At 41.6% G+C, this 12480-nt stretch overlaps 1 protein-coding gene across 8 annotated transcripts in view; it reads left to right on the forward strand.

The window, feature by feature from the left end:
* The window catches only part of WASF3 (WASP family member 3), a 97534-nt gene that overhangs the window by 31817 nt on the left and 53237 nt on the right, over positions 1–12480 (forward strand). For 4 of the 8 annotated variants that reach the window (XM_074985770.1, XM_074985737.1, XM_074985809.1 and 1 more), the window contains exon 2: positions 10859–10948. The exons of 1 other annotated variant lie outside the window; for it this stretch is intronic. The gene's annotated coding sequence lies outside the window, so the exon portion shown is untranslated. Of the gene's footprint in view, positions 1–8057; positions 8139–10280; positions 10404–10858; positions 10949–12480 lie in introns of those variants that run through there. 3 more of the 8 variants (XM_074985779.1, XM_074985746.1, XM_074985754.1) reach the window with 2 other exon arrangements.

Genomic DNA, 12480 nt, shown 5'->3' on the forward strand with positions numbered 1-12480 from the left:
TAACATCAGTACAGCAGTGCCAGACTTTCCAAGGAGCAGCTATAGACTTGGACCACAGTCTAGTGATCGCAACCATCAAGATAAAACTCAAGAGAAAGCATAAGACACAGTTTAAGAAAAGAAGAGACGTGATGAGGCTAGGCAAGGAAGAAGTAGGGAATGTGTACAGAACAGCACTGGAAGAGAAGATTAGGAATACAGCCACAGAGACAGACCTCAATAAGAGAGTTGAAGGGGTAGCCACAGTGATAGAGGAGGCAATTGAGCAGACTGTTCCGGAAGAAGAGTAGATCAATAAGAAGTGGATTATGCAGGAAGCACTGAAGTTGGTCCAAGAGAGGAGAGTGCTGAAGATCAGAAGGGATATTTCTGAGAGGGTGGAACAGCAATAGAGGGTGAAGTGCAATGAGCTAAGGAAAGCAGACAAAGTGTAAGGCAAAATGGTTAGAGGAGCAGTGTGAAGACAGTGAGAGGTATTATGGTGAATGTAAATCCAGGGAGGTGTGTACAATGATTAGCAATATTAATAGGAAGTTGCAGCTGAACCAGATGGCAATCAAAGACGGGAATGAAGAGGTGCTCGTGAACAAGGAGAAGATTGTGCAGTGATGGACAAGATATTGCACCCATCTATACAAAACAGTGTCTCAGAGAGACTGATCGAAGAACTGAAAGATATATCTCCACTGAGCATTGAAAGTGAGACAGATACATTGAAGGAAGCAGAAAGAGCAGTGAAACAACTAAACAAGAACCCTGGAAATAATAAGATCGTGGGAGAGATGATTAAATATGGTGGAGAAAGCATGATTCAGAAAGTACCCAGTCTGTGTAATATAGGCTGGAAAGAAGGGAGGGCACCTAAAGGATGGACAAGATCCATGCTAGTGACAGTGCACAAAAAAGGAAGTGCATTGTAGTGCAAAAACTACATTTGCTGTAATGAGCCTCCTAGGCAAGGTGCTGATGATGATACTGACTGATAGAAGAACATTTAGCAGACGAGCAAGTGTGGTTCAGGAAAGATGGAAGTACCATACAACAGATATTGGCGTTAGGATTGATAGCGGAGAAAGCTCGATAAAAGAACAAGAACAGCTGCACGTGCTTTGTTTATTTTTCATAAGGCTTTTGACATTATAGATCTGAAAGTGACTTGGGCTGTGTTAGTCATATGGAGTGGATAGCAGACTGATACAGTTATTGAAGGATGCCTATGTCAATGCAGAGGCAGCAATGAGAACATGCAGAGAGTTGGAAAGTTGAGGTACAAATAGAGGTATGAGACAAGGAGGTCCGATATCACTGGGTATCTTCATGCATCTAGAGAGAGCGATGGACAAGATCAAGGGAGAGGTAGAAGGGATATCTGTGCACAGGGTGAGACTTAACTTGAGATCTGCAGATGATATAGTTATCATTAAAGAAGGTGAGGAGAAGGTAGTGAAAATGGTGCAGGTGCTAAACGAGAAGGGGAAGCAGTACAGACCGATTGTGAACATCGATTAAAAACAATGGTATTTGAAGATAAGGAAATAGGAAGGAAGATCAGTGTATATGGGATTGAGCTAGAGAATGTAGAGACGTTCACGTATCTGGGGAACAACGTGACGTAAGATCTAGACTGTAAAAAGGAAATAGCGACTAGAATAGCAAAAGCAAGAGCAAGTTTGAAAGCGATGGATAAGGTCTGGAAAAGCAAAGTGATTAGCTTAGAAATGAAGCTGAGCATTTTTTTGAAAATGTGTGTATTCAGCAACATGTTGTACAGATGTGAGACTTGGGTGATAATGAAAGATTCAAAGAGAAGAGTATTGGTGTTCAAGAGAAGTTGTTATGGAAAGATCCTGAGAATAGGAGGGTTTCAGAAGGTCACCTGCGAGGAACTATGTAGGAAGATGCAGCCAAAAGAGAACCTATTGCAGAAGGTTATACAACGCAAGTTACAGCTATTTGGGCATATTTGCAGAATGAATAACAAACGAAAAATCAAGACCCTGGTGTTCGGCATAATGGATGGTTTAAATAGGAAAGGCAGACCTCTCAGAGAATGGGTAGATTGGTGTGGAGCTAGTCTACAGAAACTAAGGCACTCCGCACTGGACGAGGAAAGAAGGAAGGAAATCCGTGAGAGAAAGAAAGTAACTAATGGGTTACTAATGGGTTCAGACACCAATGGGTGCTCAGCCCATGGAGGAGGAGGAGTGTTGTCTGAACAGATGTAATTAACTCTTGTTAATGTATTGTTGGGTGTTTATAACTTTAAAGAAGCAAGTGTATTTTTTTGCATCTGATGAAGTGGGTCTTTGCCCTCAAAAGCTTATGCTCCAAATTATCTGTTAGTCTATAAGGTGCCACAGGGCTTCCTTTTGTTACTTGTGTGAGTGGTCCAGAAGAGAGCTGGATGCTTTAGGGCAGATTGTTTTGGGGGGGTGGGATTTTGGAGTGTGTTGAAGTCACTTGACTAGTACTAACCAAGGCTAGTGGAGACCAGAGTGTGTATGTTGTAGTGTAATAAGCAGGTTGCTGAAGTCAGAATTACAGAACCTGGTGCTGTTTATCATATGCACAGTGCATTCTTGTGTGATGGCTGGGAGCATCCAGATCAAAGAGCCACCACTGCAGGCATCTTAAAGCATCCTATACAGCTGCCCACTGGTCTGGATTTTACGTAAAAACATGACCACCACATGCTGGACACTGTTTTCTCAGACCATACCCACGCAGTTCCAAGGAGTAAATGTTAAACTTGAGTACTGTATCTGAAAATGTCTTCCTTAATTAACTTTGTTTAATGAATATAGCAAACTTAACTGCTCCACTCTGCTTTTGTTACTTTCTTTGCCCTTCCTTCTTTCACTCTACCTTTCTTTACAAGATCCCCATTTTCCTACTTTCTCTACCTCTCCATTTGGCAGACTTCTTGGTAGTGATAGAAAAAATGTATTCATTTTGAATGTGTTTGGCTAATAGCTCTAATTTCCATTTTATGTTTTGCAATACTCCATTTATCTGAATCCCTATTAACCAGGTTATCTCATTATTGGAATCCCTTCCTTGTTTCCCAGCATGGTTCAAAGTACGTGGTGGGATACTGAGGTCCAGATGGGGCTGTGCAGAGACTCCAGGTCTGGACTCTGGTCTGTCCTATCTTCCAGGACTGCAGCCTCCCCTTGTACCAGAAGGGATCAGGTGTCACTGCTCTGTGGCAATTCAAAGAGGTCTCTGCAGCCCTTCTGGCATGGGAGTGAGTGGAGGCATAGCAGCAGAGCTGGAGAGGGCTCCCTGTGCAAGGCCTGGTGGGAGGAGAAATCTTTCCCTTTACTGGAGAGGCCACTACACTTCCGAATAGTTAAATGCCTCCTGCCATCTCAGTTATCTAAACTCCTGATCATGCAAATAAAATCCCTGTCTCTGTGAAATTGGATATTGATGTGTATTGAATATATATTCCAAAAATAGTGGAAAAATAAGACATGATTGTATAATTTGACTGTACTAGATTGTGCGTGGGGTCAAATTAAGGGATGGTGGTAGGTCCTGCTGTGAGTGCAGGGAATTGGATTTGATGACCCCTGAAGGTCCCTTCCAGCTCAGTGAGAGAGGTATATCTCCATATATTTATTTTAGTTATTTATAGCATGTTCAACCTTAATTCTGGCAGAGCCAAACTTTAGAGCGTGTGACTTTTCAAGCTTAATTTTCTTTTGAGTATTTTAAATAGAATTTTCTAGATTTTATGGGAGAAATTTTAAAACAAAACCTAAATTCCATGTGAAACCTCCTTGACACCCTAATTGCTCGTTGGTGAGTTTGAATCTTTTGCTCTACCTTATCAGACCTCTGCTGTTTGATGGAGTAACTAGTAAGAGTAATAGGTTGTCATCTATGTATTAGTCCCAACCCCCTCTCCTATTTTTGCTAGAAGGTTTCATAACTGCTTTTTGGTGGAAAAGGAATGGGTGACACTCAGATATTGGGTTTTGTTCCAGGCTTCAGAGGGGAGTAAGCTCTAGTGTAGGGGGATAATTAAATGGGCACACGAACTTGTCGGAAGTGGTACACTATAACAAACTGGTCTGTTTCCTTTAAGGGTAGCCATACTCTGTTGAGAATATGGTCCCTTCTTATTCAGAAGGTGTGGTTCACTAGCTTGGTTATAGTGCCAGGAATTAAGTAGTTACTGCTTTTAGGTGGTAAAACCCATCAGGTAGGTGACACCCCTGAAGTGTAGAGAGCTGCAGACAGTTAAGAACGGTATGCTGCATCAGACCAAAGGTCCATGTAGCCCAGTATTCTGTTTTTTGATAGTGGCCAATGTCAGATCCCCCAGAGGGAAAGAAGAAAGCAGGTAATCAAGTGATCCGTTCACAGCTTCTGGCAAACTGATGCCAGGGACACCATCCCTAGAGAGGGACAGCATCAAGTCAGGACAGGGAGGTACCTTGTTATGTACCCAGAACAGAGACTCATGGGTTGGAGAAATGTGTCTGACTCAGAAGTGACCAAGGACCAACAGAAGCTCTGTGGAGGGGCACTGGAGGCCAGATGTTGTGGAAGGGTCTAGGAATCAGAGTAGGATGACACCTATGAGAGAGACTCTCTCCAAAGTAGCTGGAGTGTGAAGTAGGATTTGCAGAGCTCTTGGCCGTAGGGGAACTGGAAGGGAGCCAGGCGTTTCAAGTCTTAGAACATATGTGAATTTGAGGTCAAACTGCCTGGTGCCTGACTAAATATCCCATTTCCAACCAAGATCTCTTGATGATCTTTCTAAGCTGCCAAAAATGCAAAATATTGGTACTGGTGGTAGCTTTTGCAATAGAATTTTTAGTTATTAAAAAGGAATTGTAACGTTTTGGCCATGTCTACGCTAGCACAAATCTTTGAAATGACTATGCAAATAGCTGTTTCGAAGATTACTAATGAGGCTCTGAAATGCATATTCATCGCCTCATTAGCATGCTGCTGGCTGTGGCTCTTCAAAATTGACGCTTTTCGCTGCCGTGCGGCTTGTCCAGACAGGGGTCCTTTCGAGCCAACTTTGAAATCCCCTTATTCCCATCACCAGAAGTTGTTGGGGTCCTTTCGAAAAGGACCTCTGTCTGGACGAGCCACGCGGCAGTGAAAAGGGGCAATTTTGAAGAGTCACGGCTGGCAGCATGCTAATGAGGTGATAAATATGCGTTTCAGCACCTCATTAGTAATCTTCGAAATGGCCATTTCAAAGATTTGTGCTAGTGTAGACATAGCCTTTAAGAGGTTTTTCTAGGCAGAATATTTAACAGGAAGGAAAAGTGAACAAATTTTAGAGAAGCAGGTTGACATGAAGTATGTTCTGTTCTGTGATCTTATGCAAAAGTATTTGTGACCAAATATTTTGAATATAGTAGTGTTGATGTACTGTGCAGACATTCTAGGACTTGTGGTGCTACTCTAGTTTTTTGGTTTTTCTTTTGGGCAGAATTGTCACATTCATTGTTACCACAGTATCAGAATTAATTTACAGTTGGTTTTCTAAAGATCCAACTGTCCATGCATTCATGTTGATGGAATGGCTTTTTCATTGACAAGTTCTGTGCAAAACTATCGTGTATGAAATCACTATGAAGGGAGTGGAATGTGCAGGTAAACGTTTTCCTGCATTACCGTTCCCTGCCAGCCACAGGGGAGTGCAAATGGCAGTGTATAGAGCTTCCCTCCTGCTCCTTTGCCCCACCCCAGCCAGGCAGGGTCTTTACTGCTGGCTCCCTGTTGCTTCCCCCAACAGCAGGTAGTTAGTGCTTGCGCTGAAGCCATGCGGGGGGCACCAGCACTCATGGACTTTCTGTGGGGTTGGTGTGCTGGTGGAGGGTGGAGAGGGGGTAGCCCCAAACCTCTCAGATTAGATCAAGGCAAGTTAGGGACTGGATCCGGCCTGCAGACTGTAGGTTCCCCATCCTTGCGGTGTGGAGCTGGTCTGGGGAAAAAGAATACAATAAAAGAATACGGATCGTTCTGGAAAAGACGAATTCAGATAACATTAGTCGAAAAGTACTTTTGTTGGCTGAGTTTCTGATATTAAAATGCTTGTAACATCCAAATGATTAGTATTCCTGTTCCCTTTTAAAATTGCAGGCACTAAAAGAAGTATGAAGTTAAAACATATATTGTAAAAATATTCACAGTACCAGCCACCTGACTACTTCTGTTTTAAGCCAGAATTTCCCACCTGCCCCCTTTTTTTTCCTGAGTACTTTGTTGTTTGGTGTATTCATCCAAAAGTTGCTATTTAGCTGGTTCGAACTGCAGTCTTTGTCTGAATAGTAAAGTTGTCATGCGATCTTAAATAGGTATTGTTATTACTAATAGTGTTTGTAACTCAGAGGGATGAGCTTATGTTGAGTTGAGACCATTTCCAGGTAGTTGCTTAATCTGAAGCCTGTGGATAGTTTCCTGCAGAGTTTCCCAATTTTATTTGACCAAGGAACCCGTTTAAACTCAAAAGAATTTTGTCAAACCCCATTCCCAGGCTCTGCCCCCGACCCTCATCTCCCCCCTCATCCGCAGGCCTAATCCCTCTCAGCTCTATATCCACTCCCCTCATCTCCAGGATTAACCTGCCTCAGCTGCAGACTGGCCCCTGGGACTATAACCCATCCATGGCACTGGCTGGGGAGCCTACACTGGGAGGCCACGTGTGCGTGGAGGATGAAAGATGGGCGTGGAACTGTTCCGTTGGCGGGGATGAGCTGACCCATGCCCACTGGAGGGCTGTGTGGGGGGCTGTCTGTGTCTCCCTTCCCTGCTGCTGCTGGAATACTGGAACTAAATTTAATTGGTTTAATGGGCAGACCTCTCCCACTGCCCTGCTGGCTGTTAAACCAATTAAATTTAGTTATACTGTTTCAGCGGTGGCAGAGCAGGGAGCCACAGAGGAGTCAGCTATTGTAATGGCATTTTCTCATGGAACCCTTATTTTCACTTCACAGAATCCTAGGGTTCTGCAGAACACCATTTGGGAAACACTGGTTTAACAGGTGGATAGCAGGCACTATGTTTGTTTAATAAGAACTCATTCAAACACTCTTTTCCCTGTTCCCTCCTCTTCCCTCCACCTGCCAATACTCAAAATCAAATATCTCATCTCAATGTTTTTTTGGATTTTGAATTTGTCATTCTACAGAACACATATCTGAACAAACTGAGCACACAGTGTAGATATTGATGGGTGTGTGTGTGTGTGTGTGTGTGTGTGTAAAGACTTTTTGATACTAGTTACAGACTTAATCTGCTTTTTTCATTAAAAGAAAAGAGCAAGGTTCTTACAGCCATTTTGGCTCTTGAATACAGTAAGAAAATTTATAGAGAAAAGACTAGGAGGGAAGGGAAATATGTGGAGTCAGATCAGAAAGGAGGACTGTTAACTCACTAGATATTGGAAAGAAGTGAGCAGAGTTCTTAAATGTTAGTGGGGACTTAGTTTGCTATATTCGAGAAACGTTTGGAATGCAGGTAGGACATCTCAAAGTTTTGAATAAAACTGTAACTCATTTTAAGTGTTTGGAATTTATGGGTGGTCTCTCCTTCTAACGGTAGTAAATGGGAAGGTTGTTCTGCCCCTTTTATGTGGGTGCTTACTAACATCAGTACACGAATGTCTCCAATTTAATCTGTTTGCAATTTAAACCAGTAATAGGTAACATGTATTGAAATAATTAAAACCACTATTATGTGAAATGTAAACATTGTCTTAAGTATCAAGTAAGCAGATTTATAGTCATCTCAAAGTTTAGAATATGGATTTTTCATGGCAAAGTGTGCAATTGAATTAGTTTTAGTCTGTTGAAGAACAACTGAATATTGGATGCTGTTGTCATAAATAATAATAGTGCCTAAATTTCAATTAAGTCCCTGTTCCAGGCCTCCCATCAGCTTTGTAGCATTACCTCCACTTGGATGTTTCTTTCATGCCCCAGAGGTGTCAAAGAAAACTGAAATTTAAAGACTTGAATGTGTAGCAAGCATGAGGACTATATAGAAATGATTGACATGCCTAGCCATGGATATATTTTTTCCAGATATAAACTAATGGAATCAACATTGATGTTTCATGCAAGATTGTTGGTTGAATTGGCTTGATGGTTGCTGTAGGAATCCAGGTATGAAGAAATGTTTTTCTACTTAATTTGATTCTGTGACTAAAAAGAGACCTATTAAAGCCAAATTTTTAAAGGTAGTGTTTGAAGAATTCACAGTAAGGTGTATTTGCCATTTTTCTGATAATGAAAATAAAATGGAAAAGAGTAGCAAATGTGTAGTCATCCTGACCTATTTATATACTACTGCTACTTAAAAATTTGTTGCAAAAGACGTAACACATCATGCAACCTCAAAGCACAATGTGTGTTTATATGAGGTAATAATATGCTTAAGAAATTTATTTTTTGTTTCATGGAACTTTTGTAGGGTTTTTTTTGGGCCTTTGGCTGGGATTTCTAGTGGGTTTAAAATTTTGCTGAATGGGGGGGCCTAGACTTTGAGAGGATCACCACTCTGGATTGTGCTTTTGTTAGCTCCACTTCCCACCACGTTCCAAGGGTGGGTTAGACCTGGAAGCTTGCCTCTTCTTCCATGAGTATGAACTAATGCATAATGCATGTGTATGAATTTGTGAGGTTTTGGTGGGATTCATCCTCTTTCCAAATATGGTTTTTATTCTCCCTATGAAGGTTGTATGCAGTGTTGTAGCTGTATCGGTCTCAGGGGAGTTACAAATACAAAGCAGACGAGAGGGGCAAGCTTTTGCGTGTACATAGAGCTCTTCTTCAGGTCTCACCCAGTTTGGCTCCCTATGAAGGTTAATTTTTTCATCCCTACATTTAAGAAATTTAATCTCTGGTTCCACCTTAGTTATTTTACCTTTTGAAATGCATTGGTATACAATAAATTGGAAGTTTTTGGTTTGTTTTAAGAGGCTGGCTGAGTGGGGGGGACTAGTTTCCTCTAATTCCCATGTAATGCCTTTAGTCTTCCCTCCAAATTAATTACTCTGTGTAGGAAGATCAAAAGAGCTCTTCCGGGCCACTTTTACAGCTACTACTCCTGAAAATAGTTCAGAGAATTCCTAAGCCTCCAGAGGAGCACCTGCAGCGTGGAAGGCTTGGGGAGGATGGTAGAGAGAAGAATTGCTTTTTAATTAATCTAGAAGATCTACCTGGCATTGCTGATGCCTTTAACTCCTTTTATTTTTTACATAAAATGAAAATGTTTGTGCATCATTTAAATCATTGCTCTGGGGTGAGGCTGGGTATAAGGGGTTTAAGTGTGCAGGTTACATCAGAAGAGTTGACTATCCCAGCCCCTTCTCACTGCAGCAGTTTGGGGTCAGGTGAGAAGCATGTCTCCAACTGCTGCTGCAGTTCCAACAGGCAAAGCTGAGGGAGGGGTGTGTGTGCCCTGAATGGGGAAGATCCAGGTTCGTCTGCCCACTGTGCTCCTCTGCCAGAGTGGGGAGTGCTTCAAACTGTGCACGAATTGCACAGGAGTGAACAAGGGAGAGCCTCAGCCCTCCCCTACCATCCCTGAAGTGCACTTATGGGGTGGGAAGCTTGGGGCAGTCCCAGATGCAGGGGTGGGGTAGAGGCACCCCTTTCACTTGCTTGTTGAATCTGACTCTTTTCTGTGTGCTTTTATGAGAAGCAGTCCCATTCCAGGCACATCCCACATTCCTGGCACAATCATACCCTTACCTCTTTCAAATATATGTATTAGTCAGGAAGCTGGTGGCTGTGTTTTGAGGTTCTAGGAGGACGCATTAAATGTAGTTTTAAGTATTCTTAAGTGGTACCAGTAGATTGCCTGGGAATTCTTCACACTAGAGAGACTTGAGCCTACTTGTAGTGAATCATAGCTTGCTGTGGCATGGGTTTTAAGGCAGCAATTTAGTTGTGTTTCTCATAGGTACTTAGGGCCAAGACTTGAGAGACATAGCTTCAGTTCCTGTTTCTGTTTCAGGCTTCCTCTGTGGTCATTACTGAATTAATCTGTCATTTTCCCCATTTGTAAAATGAGGATAATGCTTTCCTTTCACCAAGTATTGAGAAGAAATTGTTTGTGTAGATGCTTGTGTACTCTGGTAACTGGTGCCATTTAAGTTACCTAGAATATATAGTGGCTGAATGGACAATCATAACTATAACTTTGCTGACATAAGCAGTCTACCAAGCTGCTACGCCCTTCCCTAAGGAAGCTTGGCTTTATTTATTTATTTATTTATAGCTTGTTGGTTTATACTGGCCAAATAACCAAGAACAGACAAGATGGACTTCTCCCTCACTGATACACTCGTGCTCTTCATGGTGCATTGCTGCTGGTTAGAGGAGAATGAAGTCTATAGCTGGCATCTTTCCTGAGTAGTTCAGTGGGTGAGGAACAGCATGCACTTTGCGTAGAGAAAAGAGGTGAAAGTGTAGTTCTTTCAGCATCTTTTAAATGCTCCCTCCATGTAGAGCCGTTGCTCACAGCAGCATGCGATCTCTTCCGTAACTCCATCTGTCCAACTGATTGGCTGAAATGCCAATTGGAACTAAAACACCCGTATTTGTGCCTTCCCCCATGCTGTTGACATGCTTATTTTGCACTGACTGTAGCAGAGCAGAATTTCAGGGTCAGCTGTAAACTAGCACACTATTCACAGATGCTCCACTAATTTAAAGCTCTGCTCTTTCCTGCGTTAAACTATTCTTAAACAATAACAGATTCTGAGTGTGTTTTTTTTAAAAAATGTAAGTTTACAAAAAAAGTTACAATTAGATATTTTTAAATGTTAAAATGAAAGTTGATCTTAATATTTTTCCTGTTTTTTTTTTTCTTTCTCCAGTGTTCTCCTTGACAATCTCTGGCATCTGCAGCAACTTAAGCTAAAAATTTGATGACTCTATCTGGAGAAAGTTTCTCAAGCCTCTCATTAGTAAGTGATTATTAGGTATTGCTGTATGTCTGTTTCTAAGTTTTTCTGGAACATTCTGTCCTGCTAGCTCAGTGGAGAACTATTGACACAAAATCTAGTTTCATGGAGAAAAGCTTTTCAGCCTTCAAGCCCTGAAAAAACCTCTTTTCCTAAAGTCCCAACTGAGTTACGAAATCTGAGTTTTTTCTGGAGTTTATAATGGCTTATTTCTCTCATAATGAGAGTTAATGTATATGCAGTTACTAAAAAAATGGAAAGTGCGGCATATAAATCTTTTTTTGTTTTACTGTCATCACATTGGTTCATATGTTGCTTTCAGTTGTACTTCACCCATGCCTGGCTTGCCTTACATTTATATTTTCTTTGGATTTTGAGATAGGGATCATTAAAATATACTAAGCTGTTGAGCTGCATGTGTTTGAAATCAGAGCTTCAGATACTGGAAAGGAGGAAGGTTTGTGGCAGACAAGTTAGAGAAAGCAAGGGAAATTGACAAGAGATCCACTTCACCCAACTTCAGGCTGGAACGTTTTATATATTTTGTGCACTTCTTTTGATTTGTTTTATATATTAAAAAAAAAAAATCTCTAAAGAAGCCTGGTTTTATTTTTCCCCCTGCAACTTCATATCCTTCTGTTGTAGCTTTCTGTTCCTGCTGCAAGATATACATGAGTATCCTTCTATTTCTGTTTAAAAATCCAGTTTGCCTCCCCCCACCCCCACATCAGTATTCAGTGATTCAGTTGGATTGCTAATAAGCACTAAGCATGTTCACTGTCAGGTGTATAATTCACTTCTGAGGGTGTTTATGGGGCTTGTTTATACTTGTTATATTGTCCTTAATTATTGTCATTTTATTTAATTGGTGTAAATTTTATTTTTAATTACTGGATATATACAAAAGAATTTGTGAATGGAGCCTACCTGTATCAGATCTCCTCTCCGTATGATTTCTTGGCTTTCACTAGTCTGTCTTCCCCTTTCTTTGCGCTAATCTAAACTCTTATGTGTGATTAAATTCTGCAGATTTAGTGCAGAGAGTTGGTGAGGGCTCAAGATGGGTGGGGCAGGATGTGCTGTTTCATTGTCCCTTTCCTTTTCATCCTTGCTAATATTAGTCATGAGTGCTCCTAGGTCCTCATCAGTCAATTTGTTGGACTGTGACTCAATCAGTTCTTCAGCCTCCAATTCCTGCATATGCTCAAAACCCTTCCTCTCACATCATGGGCCATTCTGACAGTCTTTGTAATCTTTACGTGGACAGGTGGGGTGTCACTCATATTGTTGACAGCTTCCTTCCACAACTTTCTCCAAGCATGGATGTTGTTTTTATTTCATCAGTTGACTCCTTGATGTTAGTGATGCAGTGAGCAATGCTGTAGTCCTTCCAGCACAGTCTGATATCAGGCGTTTCATCACCTTCCTGCACCTTCCTGTGCCTGGTGTAATAGACTCTAAAAGTAGCAATCATAACCTGGTGGAAAGGCTGGGTGAGGGAAATCAGGTTAGGTGGCAGGAAAACCACTTCCACT

Source organism: Carettochelys insculpta, chromosome 1, assembly GCF_033958435.1.
Source record: "Carettochelys insculpta isolate YL-2023 chromosome 1, ASM3395843v1, whole genome shotgun sequence".
In the NCBI taxonomy this organism is placed as follows: Eukaryota; Metazoa; Chordata; order Testudines; family Carettochelyidae; genus Carettochelys; species Carettochelys insculpta.